Below are 15206 nucleotides of genomic sequence, written 5' to 3'. Positions count from 1 at the left end.
GCCAGAGTTAACCCAATGGGCACTTTGTGGTTCTGATAAGTTTTCCAAACACCTGTAGGACAACAAATGATGGAAATTAAATTCAATTCTTTCAATTCAAGGTAACTAATATTTTCTTCACTTATATTTTGTTTTGTTTAGTTCTTTATACACCCAGTACAACTAGGGAAACTGGTACTGAATATACAGTTCAGTTACACCAAACCAGATGACAACAGAAACCCCCACGTTAGCACAAATATTATTTACAATTTATGTTAATTCATCCAGTCTCTTAATTGGTTTTAGGTAACTCAATTATAGGTTGTTGTATAGGGTTAAACAGAAGGAAATCCCAGAAGGTCCCAATCTTGGTGGGTCCCATCATTCTAGACTAGTCATTCTATAGTCTGGGTAGGCACCCGGTTAATGCTCCTTGAAAAATTTTCAGTGTCATTCCCTGCACCCAGTAGTGGCCACCCATAAGGTTTTAGGTACATTAATAATAAGTTATAATATGTTCACCATTCAGGGTTGGACTGTCCCACTGGGTATCGGGAGAAATCCTGGTGGGCTTCAGTTCCGGCGGGTCCCACCATTCTAAAATTGTCAATTTATATCCCTGCTAGCCACCTTCTGCTCCCAGACAACAGGTTTCAGATTCATTCCCCAATCCCAGTTGTGGTCACTAAAGACTCACCTTATTTCACTAGTCTCAAGTGACATAGCTATGGAAGGAAGCAGACCTGGAAAACAGGAGAGCCTGGACCTTGGGGTTTGCTCCCCCCAGCTGCTCTCTTACCTGCGGCAGGGAAGGGGGACTCAGGTCCATATCTGTCCACAGGGCAGGGAGTGGACAGACATGGGGCTAGACGTGGGTGGGTGGTTGCAGCAGGCCAGGCCCTCCGAAGATTTTTTTTGCAGGGGGGCCATGCGCATTCTATTTACAGTATGCCCCTGATAGTCTCTGGAACAGTAGTCTACACAAAGTTAGAGAAGAGCCCCTGATGATGTCACTGGATCATGATGGCAGACCAGAATCATGTGAGACTGAGCACCAGCACCTAGTAGCGTGCCTGAATCGACCCAGTCCCTTGATCTGGGGGTTTAGATTTGAGCATCCAGGTGGACCATCTCGATCTACCAGGGTCAGAGGGTCAATGGCCTTAAGGTCAGGTCCTTTGTTGGACACAAAATGCACCACTCCAACCATTCCTCTTGAAGGGAAATACCAGTCCATTCCCACCTAGTAAACACTCCCCTTACAATGGCCATCTCTCCATTCCTCATATGCCCAACCTTAACGTGGACTCCCTGCCTTCCTTACCTGGTCAAGACCTCCTGCTATAACTCCTTGGTTCTTCTATTTGTAAGAATCAAATCAATTGCATGTTTATAAATAAAAAAAAGCAAAAAAAAGATACTTCAGAGCATCTGCTACCAAGGTTAAAACTGTATGAGGAACACTTTAACCTTGAGGACACAGCAAGGTGCTTAAATGAACACCATCTCATTTTCAAAAATTCTCATTGCGAAGTCATCACTCACAGTCACTTTTGACTTTGAAAGTTCATAAGTCTTGCCAGTATTGATCCTTTCCAGTTTGGTAAACAAGCCAAAAAAATATCTCACAAAGTTTCATTCGACAGTGAAGAAAATGATCAACATCTTCTGCAGCTCCTAAAAACTCTAGTTAATACAAAAATGCTCTCCTGGGTTAGTCCCTCTTGGGGTCAGGACTTTCATATTGGCAAATTAACGTGACGTGTTTTATGTATCATCACCAAAAATAATGACTAAAACTCTCACAGGATTAGAGTCATTAAGTAGAACTTGACTTTCCCTCTGATGGCTCCATAATCTCCTCTTAGTAAGGCTTTACATTTCCCATCGGCTGCTGTTGGATTTTTTTTTTCCTTTTCAATTGCACATTTCCAGCCTCTTAAAAATACCTTTTTTCTCTTTTTCTTTCTTTGTTTTACATAAATATTTGGATAAACTTGTCATTTGTACATGTCAGATTGAATTTGCCTTAATTTCAAAGATTTTCTGTCAAACAACAGCCTGAGCCTCTGCGGCTTGCCTTCAAAACGTCTTGTTTTCTTATCAATCAATTATGCGTTTCTTGTAGTTCTGGACACACTTGAAGCCCATTCTATTGGTTTTTTTTGTGTACTATTGACCAGCAGAGCATTTTATATTACAAACTTGCCAGAAAAAGGTCACAATTCACAGCAGACTTTAGAGGAAAATTAAAATAAATACACAGAAACCATTTTGATGCAATATTGGCATCTTAGGATTAATGACTAACTAAATCCAAGTTGATCTCATACAGGTCTAACCTCCACAGATGTTTGATTATAATTTGTAATTTTACTACAGGTATTGGATCTGTTATCCAGAAACCTCCAAATTACGGAAAGGACGTCTCCCATAGACTCCATTTTATCCACATTTTTTTTAAAATGATTTCCTTCTTCTCTGTAATAACAAAACAGTAGCTTGTACTTGATCCCAACTAAGATTTAATTGATCCTTATTGGAAGCAAAACCAGCTTTTTGGGTTTATTTAATGTTAACATGAGTTCCTAGTAGACTAGGAAATTAAGAAGATCCAAATTATGGAAAGATCTATATCCAGAAAACCCCAGAAGCATTTTGGATAACAGGTCCCATACCTGTATTGATAGGCTGGAACTACGTGATGCATCTTTATGAGATCCGACGCGCTGAGAGGAAGCGCATGCGAGGAGACGGATGCAGCGAATATAAGGTGAGTAATAGAAATGTCGGACCTTGTCGATGTGTGCATGTACGCAGCGACAAGGTGGAACATTTCTATTATTATTACCTTATGTTCGCCGCATCCATCTCCTCGCATGCGCTTCCTCTCTTTGTGTTGGATCTCAAGAAGACGCATCGTGTAGTTCCAACCAGGGGAGCAAATTCCCTAACCGGCGAAAATTTGCCAGCGACGGGTTCGCAGCCATTGCAACACTTCGGCAGGCGTAAATTCCCTAGGACAACGCCAATTCCATAAAGTGCAAAGTTTCGTCCAGGGTGCCGAATGATGGCTAATTTTCGCTATCGTTACTTCGGCAATCAAAGCAAAGATGCGCTAGCGTTACTTATTTTGCATACGGCGGAAAATGATAAAGTTGAATGGACGTATATGTTGCAGCAGATACATTATATTACACAAGACCAGGGAACCTTAATAAAGACAATAGAGTTGTTATAATGCCCTACACATGAGCCCACTGTACAGTTTATGTTCCATATGTTAGAAAATGCAGGGGGGAACCCGGAATGAAGTCACTTCGTTATTTAGGGAATATGCCCCTAAGAGTTTCTTGCAAAATCTGTTGACTTTGCAAATGTGCAACATGTTTTCATTTTAGAGAATTTGCAATTGGTTTTCATTTTTTATTATTTGTGGTTTTTGAGTTATTTAGCTTTTTATTCAGCAGCTCTCCAGTTTGCAGTTTCAGCAATCTGGTGGCTAGGGTCCAAATTCCCCTAGCAACCATGCATTGATTTGAATAAGAGACTGGAATATGAATAGTTGAGGCCTGAATAGAAAGACGAGGAATGTCAAGTAGCAATACATTTGTAGCCTTACAGAGCGTTTGTTTTTTAGATGGAGTCAGCGATGCCCATTTGAAACCTGCAAAGAGTCGGAAGAAAAAGTAACTATAAAACTATAAATAAAAAAATAATGAAAAAGAATTGGCCGTTCTATAACGTACTAAAAGTTACCTTAAAGGTGAACCACGCTAAGATTCCAGGGAGATTAGTCGACCAGTGACACATCTCCTCTTCTTCGGGCGACTAATCTCCCCGAAAAGCCTTCCTGCCACTAGAATGTAAATCTCCAGCGGGATGGCACTCGGAGCATTTTGTGCTCCTCGTGAGTCGGAAAACAAATCGCTTTTCAAGGAGATTAGTCGCGCCCAAGAAGAGGAGGTTCGTTGCTGAGCGACTAATCTCCCCAGAATCTTAGCGTTTGTCACCACCCTAAGAGGGTTATTTACCTCGAATTTATATGTTAGGGCTTTTTGGAGCAAAAGCTCAAATTTTTCGTGGGAAAAAGAAAACTCAACGTTTTTCGAGATTTATTATACCGTAATGCTGCAAAAAGCCCAAATCCAAAAGCCTGCCATCTCAGACCTGTTGAGGTCATGTATAAGTCAAGAGGAGATGTACCTTTCCCAATTTGAAGATATTGTGGTTTGTGCTGGGTTTAGCCCAATAATAGGGATGCACTGAATCCAGGATTCGGTTTGGGATTCGGCCAGGATTCTGCCTTTTTCAGCAGGATTCGGATTTGGCCGAATCCTTCTGCCTTGCCGAACCGAATCTGAATCCTAATTTGCATATGCAAATTAGGGTGGGGAGGGAAATTGCTTGACTTTTTGTCACAAAACAAGGAAGTAAAAATGTTTTCCTCTTCCCACCCATAATTTGCATATGCAAATTAGGGTTCGGATTCGGTTCGGTATTCGGCCGAATCTTTTGCGAAGGATTCGGGGGTTCGGCCGAATCCAAAATAGTGGATTCAGTGCATCCCTACCCAATAATATGATAACTTTGGGGTTAATAACCTGAAAAAATTGCGCAATTTGGAAAAAAAAGCCAGAAAAAACATGTGATTTGTTTTTTTGCTCAATTTTACCATTTTTTTCTTCCAGATCCGATTTATTTGAGTTAATTTATTAATAAATAAGGCAAAATCAGGCATGGGTATTTGGTCAAGCTTTTTTTTTTACATTAATTCGATAAAATCGGATTTTAGTAAATATGTTATAATTCTAAGTATTTTTCAATTGGTCTTCATTTTTTTTAGTTTTTTTTTTTTTTTTTTAATTATTTGCCTTCTTCTGACTCTTTTCAGCTTTCTAATGGGGGACAGTGACCCTATCTAATAGACACATGCTCTGTAAGGCTACAAATGTATTATTATTGCTACTTTTTATTACTCATATTTCTATTCAGGCCTCTCCTATTTCTTATTCAAATCAATGCATGGTTGCTAGGGTCATTTGAGCCTTAGCAACCAGACTGCTGAAATTACCAGCTGGAGAGCTGCTGAATAAAAAGCTAAATTACTCAAAAACCACAAATAATAAAAAAAATTGAAACCAGTTGCAAATTGACTCAGAATATCCATTTCTACATCAGACTAAAAGTTAATTTAAACGTGAACAACCCTATTAATTCCGGGCAGAAACATGTTTGTGTATGTGTGTGTATACAATGAATTCAGGTTGCCCAATGTTTTCTTATTACCCATATTCCCTTTTGATTAAATCCAAATGTTAAGATGTGCTGAATTTTTAATCAATAAGACACACGAGGACAAGCATTTAAGTCTAATAACCATGTTCCATAAGTGACCAGTGAGACATGAAATTAAGCAGTAAGTGATTCTCTTCTGCAAATCCCATTCCTGAGCGTCTCCCGGATCCTCAGGTGACACAACACAGGAACAGACAATATGACTTTTACAGAATCGTAAAAGCAGAAATGATCTATCTGGGTTCTGGTCTATCAAAGAGAATTGTTTTTTTTTATTTATTCTAAGTTTTGAAAATGCTCAACAAATACCATTACTGGAAAGTCTGTGTTGCTAAGTTTATTTACTGTATTTCAGAAAGCAGCAGTCCTGCCCTGCTTTATGGCAGCTGAGATTCTAGCTATCTGTATAACAGAGGGGCAAATTCACTACAGGACGAAGCGCCTAACGCTAGCGTTAATTCGCTAGCGTAGCGCATTTTCGTTAATTCGCTGACGGAAGTAACTACGCAAATTCACTGACGCGCGCATATTTCTGAACGCTACCTTTTACGCCAGACTTCCTTCGCCACCTCAGACCAGGTGAAGTGCAATAGAGTAGATCGGGATTTCCCAAAAAACGCTGGCGTTTTTTCTTTTTTTATGGGTGATAGGCTGAAAAAGATCGAAATTTTTTTTGGGGCTACCCTCCTTCCCCCTACATTTCCTAACTCATGGCACCTTAACTATACAGTGGGCACATGTGTAGGGCAAAATAAAAATTTTATTTGCTGTTTGGAAGGTTTCCCAGGCATTTGTAGTGATGCTACATATACCTCCATTGTAACTTAAATTTGGCGCCGTATGCAAATTAAGCATCGCTAGCATAACTTCCCTTTGCTTGGCGAATTAACGCTAGTGCAACTTCGCAACCTTACGCTTCCCCTGAGCGCAACTTCGGATTTTAGTGAATTTGCGTATCGCTGGCGAAAATACGCCTGGTGAAGTGCGGCAAAGCGGACGCTGGCTCAACTACGAATCTTAGTGAATTTGACCCAGAGCATTCTGTCCCAGTGTAAGCAGCAGTCCTGCCCTGCTTATGGCAGCTGAGATTCTAGCTATCTGTATAACAGGGCATTCTGTCCCAGTGGCTGCACAGATCCTATCTGATCCCCATTGTAAGCAGCAGTCCTGCCCTGCTTTATGGCTGAGATTCTAGCTATCTGTATAACAGAACATTCTGTCCCAGTGGCTGCACAGATTCTATCTGATCCCCATTGTAAGCAGCAGTCCTGCCCTGCTTTATGGCTGAGATTCTAGCTATCTGTATAACAGAGCATTCTGTCCCAGTGGCTGCACAGATCCTTTCTGATCCCCATTGTAAGCAGCAGTCCTGCCCTGCTTTATGGCAGCTGAGATTCTAGCTATCTGTATAACAGAGCATTCTGTCCCAGTGGCTGCACACCCGAAAATGAAATCGAATTCGAATCTAGTTTTCCCTCCGGAAAAAAACTTGAATATCAGGAAAAAATTAACATATTCAAATGGTTCAACAGACCTGTGCCATTGACGCGTAAATAAACTCGGCAAGTTTTAGGTGGCTAATATTCGAATAAGAAATGTTTCCATGGTCAAGGTGTGATAAATCTCACATTCGAATTGGGGACTAAAATTCGAATGTGTGAATTTTGGCACCAAATTTTTTTTTCAAAAAATGGAATTTATTATTCGACCCTTAATGTTCTACCTTTGAGGTAATTTTCAGTATTTGCCTTTTTCTTCTAAATGTTTCCAGCTTTTGCAGCTGACTTTGGCTGGTTTTGAAAATTAGACCTGGCAACCTATACTAAGGTGGTTATTTACTAAACTTCGAATGCAAAAATCCCGATTTTTTTTTTATATATAAAATCGGACTTTCAAAACATCACAAATTTTTAATAATTTATTAAACCCCAAGGATGGAAAAGTCCGAATAAAGACAATGGGAGAAGTTCCAATGAGTGGGTTTCGTGCAATACCCCAAAGTGTTCTGAGTTTTCGGGCAAAAAGCCTAAGAAATCTGAAAAAAATCATGAAAATCTGATATTTTTCCCCACAAAGCAAATTTTCAGGAAAATTTAATAATAAATAAGCGTAAAAACCCCGAGCGGATTTGATCGGAGTTTGTAGCAGAAAATGTTGAGATAAAATCAGACTTTGATAAATGACCCCCTAAAAGTTAACTACTGTATGCAGGATCCTGTGCAACTGCAGCTCTCTACTTCAGGGAACCCCTACAAAACTGGTCAATCTCAAGTTACCCTTAGGGTAGGACTACACAGACGTTTTTGGGGCGATCAGACGCCCTGCAACAAAACATCGGCTTCAAATCGCATGTGACGGAAATAAAGTAAGTGAATGCATTGTCGGATGAAGTCGCACGCAACACGACTGTCGGATGCAGACGCACGCTGCAACTTCATCCGACATTTCTATCTACCTGATTTCCATCACATACGATTTGACGCTGGCCTTTTGTCGCAGCGCGCCGGATCACGCAGAAAACATCTGTGTAGTCCTACCCTTATACCTGAAATCAGGTCCCCCATAACTACAGAGGGGGTAAGTCCTGTAGCCAATACAGACAGGAGCCTTTGGCCTGGTATAGCAGTCAGTCAGGGAGCAGAGGAGCTGGGGGAAAGTGAAGGAAAGAGCAGGAGTAGTGGTGACATGGAGAAGACACCAGAAACAAGTACATTGGAGAAAGCCAGCCATGAGGGAGCTGCCATACTGGATACACACAGTACAGGTCTCATGGCAATAAAAGCTGCAGGTGCAGATAATTAGCAGATAGAGTTAAAAGGGTGGGGGAGGGGAAGCTGCTTGGAGAGACACTGCAGGTGAGGAAACTCTCCCCAAACACTGACAGTCCCCCCAGAGCAGCTACTGTACAGTAACAAACTGCTGAAAAGCCAAAAAGCAATGCTGATGCCAGAAAGCAACTGGAGATAGACTGTGGCCCCCTGGCAAAGGCTGTGGAAGAGGGGGCCCTGCAGGAGACGGCACAGGACAAGGTAGGGAGCAACACTGCTGTGGGGCAGAGACTGGGGGTAGTGACTGTGCTGTGGGAGGGGGAGCAGAGCATCTTAACCCCTTGTTGACTGCAAAGGCAATAAATTCTATGGAACATTTAAGAGCAAAGAGAAAAAGTCTATGGAGAGAGACCTGGCTTATATAATGTTTGCCAATGGAGAAACAAGGGCTGTGGGTATAAGGAGGCTGGTGGGCAGGAATAAAGAGCAGGAGGAGATGGTCAGTATAATGCACATGATTCAGCCTTGTGATGAGGTGTTTAAAGGGAACATGAACTCAAAAAAATTTTTATCTAATAAAATAAACCATAATTATAAGAAACTTTACAATATACATTCTTAACAAATGTTCTATGGTTTTTATGTTATGTGTACATGTATTGCTATTGAAAGCAGTGTGTGCCCTTTCTATTCCCTGCACTGGTGGCTCCGACTTGTACGACAAGGCAGCTGATTAACAGACCCGTCTTTGCTGGGAATCTGACTTTTGCAACATTTGTTTCAAAAGTAACCACCATGATTTAAGCACATGTTGCCTTCAATAGCATTTGTATTAAAAAATAATTTAAAAATATGAATATAGGTTGGAAAGTTGGTTAAAATTACGTGTTTTTTTTTTTTTTTATTTGCCATTTTTTTTGTGGGGGGGTTGATTTGCCCTTTAAAACAAGAGACCAGTTTGATGCCATGCAGCACCCCAAAAAGCAATCATTTGATTACATGAACTTTGTGCCTAATGGGGAGGTGGGGAGCCGGGCACTGAGGTACCAAACACAAGTGTGGGTAATGTTACTGCTAATGCCAATGTTTATGAAGGTGCCAATGTAATTTATTGCTAATGCCAATGTTCACAACGATGCCAGTCCAGGTACTATTCTTGCTAATGCCAATGTATACAATGGTACCAGTGTGGTTAATGTTCTTGCTAATGCCAATGTTCACGAAGGTGCGAATGCAGGTAATTTCTTGCTAATGGCAATGTTCATAATGATGCCAGTCCAGGTGCTATTCTTGCTAATGCCAATGTACACAATGGTGCCAGTGGGGTTAATGTTCTTGCATAAAGGTGCCAATGCAGGTAACCTCTTGCTAATGCCAATGTTCACAATGATGGAAGTGCAGGTTCTGTTCTTGCCAATGCTCAAGATGGTGCCAGTGCAGTTAATGGTTTTTGCTAATGCCAATTTTCATGAAGGTGAAAGTGCAGGTAATTTTCTTGCTAATGCCTATGTTCATGATGATGCCAGACCAGGTACCGTATATACTCGAGTATTAGCCGTCCCGAGTATAAGCCGAGGTACCTTATTTTACCTCCAAAAACTGGGAAAGGTTATTGACTCGAGTATAAGCCTAGGGTGAGAAATGCAGCAGCTTCTGGTAAGTTTCAATCAAAAAATTGAGGGTTTCTGGTCCCATTGGAGGTGCCGGCGTCTCATTTTTGGATGCCGGCGACCATTCTTGGACGCCGGCGAATATTCTTGGAGACTATTCTTGGACGCCGGCGACTATTCTTAGACGCCGGCAACCGTTTATGCGATTGACCCGAGTATAAGCCGAGGTAGAGTTTTTCAGCATATTTTGGGGAATGAAAAACTCAGCTTATACTCGAGTATATAGGGTACTATACTTGTGTTCAAAATGATTCCAATCTAGGCACTATTCATCCTAATGCCAATGTTCATAATGATGCCAGTCAATGTACTATTCTTGTACTCTTGCTAATGCCAATGTTCACAATGATGGAGATCCAGGTACTATTCTAGTTAATGCCAATGTACACAATGGTGCCAGTGCAGGTAATTTCTTTTTTTTTGCTAATGTCAATGTTTATAATGGTGCATGTGTAGGTACTATTCTTGCTAATGCCAATGTTCAAGATGGGGCCAGTGCAGTTAATGTTCTTGCTAATGCCAAAGTTCATAATGATGCCAGTGCAGGTATTATTCTTGCTAATGGCAATATTCATGAAGGTGCCAGTACAGTTGATGCAGTTGCTAATGCCAATGTTCATCATGGTACCAGTATAGTTTAATGTTCTTGCTTATGACAATGTTTAAGAAGCTGAAAGTGTAGGTACTATTCTTGCTAATGCCAATGTTCAAGATGGGGCCAGTGCAGTTAATGTTCTTGATAATACCAATGTTCATAATGATTCCAGTGCAGGTACTTTTTTTGCTAATGCCAATGTTCATGATGATTCCAGTGCAGGTACTTTTTTTTTGGTAATACCAATGTTCATAATTAGTGATGGGCGAATTTGCGGCGTTTCGCCGAAAAATTCGTGAATTTCGCGCGAAATTCGCGAAACGGCGAAAAATTCGCGAAAAGGCGCCGGCGTCTCGTTTTTGACGCCGGCGCCCGTTTTTGGCGCCGGCGAATTTTTGCCGCGAATTTTCGCGGGTGTTTCGCGAATTTATTCGCTGGTGGCGAAACGTGCAAATTCGCAGCGAATTCGCGCCTGGCGAATAAATTCGCCCATCACTATTCATAATGATTCCAGTGCAGGTACTTTTTTTGCTAATGCCAATGTTCATGATGATTCCAGTGCAGGTACTTTTTTTTTTTGCTAATGCCAATGTTCAAGATGGGCCAGTGCAGTTAATGGTTTTTGCAAATACCAATGTTCATAATACCAATGTTCATAATGATGCCAGTCCAGGTACTATTTTTGCTAATGCCAATGTTCAAGATGGGGCCAGTCAGGGGTGCTTCGCCAATGAGGTGAGTTGAGGCTCTCGTCTCAGGCGGCAGTGCCCCACTATGTATCGGGGCAGCAAAAATGCCGCTCCTGGTACTTTAAGAGCCGAATTTCCAGTTTTCAAACTGTAAATTCGGCTCTTCTAGCGCAGAGTGCGCAGTTAGGCTCTCTGCGCTAGCATCCTTGACCTCTCTGCCTCCTTGTGGACCCCCCTCAGGTGCAAAAAAGGTAAGCACATGGGGAGGGGGGCGGCAGCAACTGCTGCTGCCTCAGGCGGCGGATGGGCCATGATCGCCCCTGGGGCCAGTGCAGTTAATGTTCTTGCTAATACCAATGTTCATAATGATGCCAATGCAGGTATTATTCTTGCTAATGCCAATATTCATGAAGGTGCCAGTGCAGTTAATGCAGTTGCTAATGCCAATGTTCATGATGGTACCAGTGCAGTTTAATGTTCTTGCTAATGACAATGTTTAAGAAGCTGAAAGTGCAGGTACTATTCTTGCTAATGCCAATGTTCAAGATGGTGCCACTGTGGTTAATGTTCTTGATAATGGCAACATTTATGAGGGACGGGTGCCAGTATAAGTAATGATACTGCTAATGGCAGTGTTCATGACGGTGCCAGTTGTGTATCTATGGGTGAATGTAGTGCAAGTGGGTGAAAAAGGTGATTAAAATAAAAGATCTGAATGTTGGGGGGGGGATGGAGGAATGCCTGAAAGTGCTGCTCAGGGGGCACAGGACAGCAAGTCAAGGCACTATCATTTTTCTATCCTCATTCTCATCCAATCAAATTCCCATACAAGTTACTCCCAGATGTAGAAGACCGAAGCTCAATTACTTTTATAAGTGCCCATTAAATTGGCCTCCGTGTCTGAGCCAAGAAAGCCTTTCCATGAACAAACTGTCCCTCCGCTTATCTGCAAAATATCGTCATTAACTGTTACTTGGACTTTCTCCCTTTTCATGCTGTTGTATATTTCTCTCATTGGAGCTCATTTATAAACTCCGCACATCGTAGAATGATTCGCACAGTGAGAATACTTGCCCTGCGCGTGGTTCTATTTATAAATCTGGGTAAGAGTGGTGTAATTAATGCGCAAACAGAATTTAAATATGGTATAATCGCAAATTGTGAATATTTATGCACACTCTCTGCGTCTGAGTTACATCTCTCTCCAACTTTGGTGTTGGAGAAAATATTCACAAATCAGCTTTTGCAAATTGCGAATTTAAATGGCTGTCAACGCTATTTTCGTGCCGCAAACGCCTATCTCATTTGTGACTACTTTTGCGTAATGTGAATTAGCAAAAACAACAGGAAAGTGCCAATATTTCAGCGTTCAGGAAAAGACACGGGCAATACAACCATTTGCGAATAAACTTTATAAATAACTCCCAGTATCTTTTATAATAGTTGTATAAAATGATGCTCTCGTCAGCATCTACTAGGGAAGTATCTACCAGATAGGAATATAGAACTAATGACAAACACTAGAGGGCGTTTTTTATGAGAATTCTGCCTGTTTGTACCATCTTGCAAACCTCCGTTGGGAGAACAAGGTTTTGTTTGTTGCTCTGAGCCCTTTAGGCTAATGTCACACGTAGCGGATCTTTGCCTGCAGACAAACACGGGCCAAGTATCTACTCCTATGCCTCTTGATGTGCCTTCACCTGGATACATTGCTTCGACCAGCAATTTAGTTGGCATTTTGGTGCTTAAATCTGCCATGTGTACCTGCACCTGGGTCCATACAATATATCCTGGTGTGGGCTCATCAAGAACACATCAAGAGTCATATCTGAACTCATCACCCTGCTTAGGTGACATGTTACATTAACCGATTACATAGACCTAGTGGAGAGTACATAGAGCAGGAAGTAGTGATGGGCGAATATATTTGCCAGGCGCGAATTTGCGGCAAATTGGCGCAATTCGCCGCCAGCGAATAAATTCACGGCAAAAATTTGCCGGCGTCAATTTTTTTTCGAAAAAACGGACGCCGGCGTAGAAAAAACGGGCGCCGGCGTCACAAACGAGACGCCAGTGCCGTTTTGCGAATTTTTCACCATTTTGCAAATTTCGAGCGAAATTCGCAAATTTTTCGGCGAAGCAAAACGGCGCAAATTCGCCCATCACTAGCAGGAAGGACTCTATTTATCTGTTAATAGGTCACACTGGCTCTGGAAAGCCTTGTAGACCCATTATTAAATAGTTATACTTTCATTATCCACATCTGATGCTAACATAGGTACAGTTAGGGAATCCCTTATCCAGAAAGCTCCCAATTTGAAAAAGACTGTCTCCCATAGACCCCGTTCTAATCCAATCATACAAATCTTTAAAAAATATTTCTTTGTAATAATAAAACAGTCGCTTGTACTTGATCCAAACTAAGATATAATTAATCCTTATTGGAGGCAAAACCAGCCTTTTGGGTTTATTTAATGCATATATGATTTTCTAGTAAACTTAAAGGAGAACTAAAGTTTAACTAAAGAAGTAGCTAGAAATGTTTTGGATTTCTGTACCAGCCCAAGGCAACCACAGCCCTTTAGCAGGGAAGATCTGTGTCTCCAAAGATGCAAAAAAGGAAAACTTACACTCGCACACCCTGGCCGTCCAAAATCAAACGAATCCCAGGTGCTCGATGATAGAGGAATTGGCCAACCTCAAAAACAGCGTAGACACAAAACACACCGGCACAACATGGGTAATACTAGCAGGTTTAACCTTGCTTGTTTATTGCGGATGCAACGTTTCGGGGCGTGACCCTCTTTCACGTTGCATCCGCAATAAACGAGCAAGGTTAAACCTGCTAGTATTACCCATGTTGTGCCGGTGTGTTCTGTGTCTCCAAAGATGCCCCAGTAGCTCCCCATCTTCTTTTCTGCTGATTCACTGCACATGCTCTGTGCTGCTGTCACTTACTGAGCTTAGGGACCCACTCACAATATACAGTACACATAGAATAGAAATGTCACAATATAAGGCTGATTAGTAATTAATACAGATAATTACTACATGGCAGCACAGAAACCAGTGCAATTAGCATCAGAATTTAATAATCAGCAAACCTGTAGCATCAGCTTATATAACAGGGGAAGCTCATTTTCTGCTGGATAATTAGTGACGAGCCCTAAGCTTAGCTTCTCAACAGCCAATCAGAGCCCACTGAGCATGTGAGTGTCACAGACACTTTCCAAGATGGTGACCCCCTGTGACAAGTTTGAAGTCCTGGATCATTGCTGCTATTGACAAGCTCAAACTTTAGCCTCGTGCAATAAGTTCACTATATAAAATATGGCATTTTTAGCCAATTTTTAGGGGTTCTTTAAAGTATGAAGATCCAAATTACGGAAAGATCTGTTATCCAGAAACCACTTCCCAGGCATTCTGGATAAAGGGTCCCACACCTGTATCAGTATTAGCCATGGACCTGTTCCAAAATCTGAGGCCGCTGCGTTAAGGGTTTTGCATAGCCCCATATAATATATTATAGAATGTGTAATATACAGTAAATCACTTTATAAATGATGTGAATAGAGGCATCTGGCATATGCTGAGTGAGTAACAAAGATTATGGGGAGATGATATTAACATGCCTATCTGTGTATGTCTCTGCCCTCTGTAAATCACCATCTGTTAGGTGTGAAGAAATATGGGTCAAGGCTTATTCCGGTGCTTGTAGCAGAGAACTTGTCACCAGTAACCGCAGAACATCTGTCTTTTCCCAACCTGGTCTCGTTCCTTTTCACAAACTTTATCAGCAAGAGGGATAAAGAGGTTGACGGATTCCTGGTATGGCTCTTCCGTGTCACATCAATGGTAATTCTGATGAAGGGGAAGGCATTTCAACTAATGCGCAATACAGACACGTATAAAATCTCATTTCAGCAATTTCTCAGCGCTGCTATTAAAAATATAATCAAGGAGAGGATAGTTGATAACTAGGTGCAGAAACAAGAATGGGAGAGGGTGGCTTTTTATTACTGAAATAATCAATGTATATACTGTGAAATATACAGTCAGGTCCATAAATCTTTGGACAGAGACTTATTTTCTAATTTTATAGTGATGGGCGAATTTGGGGCGTTTCGCTTCTCCGAAACTGAAAAAAATTTGCGAAACAGCACTGGCGTCTCTGTATTTTTTGGACGCCGGTGTCGGTTCTTGG

The 15206-nt window shown here is 41.4% G+C and overlaps 1 long non-coding RNA gene across 1 annotated transcript in view; it reads left to right on the top strand.

The window, feature by feature from the left end:
• The first annotated feature begins 8084 nt into the window (after positions 1-8084).
• LOC108700909 overlaps positions 8085-15206 on the top strand; it is a 146395-nt gene continuing 139273 nt past the window's right edge. Inside the window, exon 1 of the long non-coding RNA XR_001933066.2 lies at positions 8085-8309. This is a non-coding gene — a long non-coding RNA (uncharacterized LOC108700909). The remainder of the gene's footprint in view (positions 8310-15206) is intronic.

Source organism: Xenopus laevis, chromosome 9_10L, assembly GCF_017654675.1.
Source record: "Xenopus laevis strain J_2021 chromosome 9_10L, Xenopus_laevis_v10.1, whole genome shotgun sequence".
NCBI classification, from domain to species: domain Eukaryota; kingdom Metazoa; phylum Chordata; class Amphibia; order Anura; family Pipidae; genus Xenopus; species Xenopus laevis.
The sequence above is the reverse complement of the archived record's forward strand: the minus strand, read 5'-3'. Positions and strand labels throughout refer to the sequence as shown.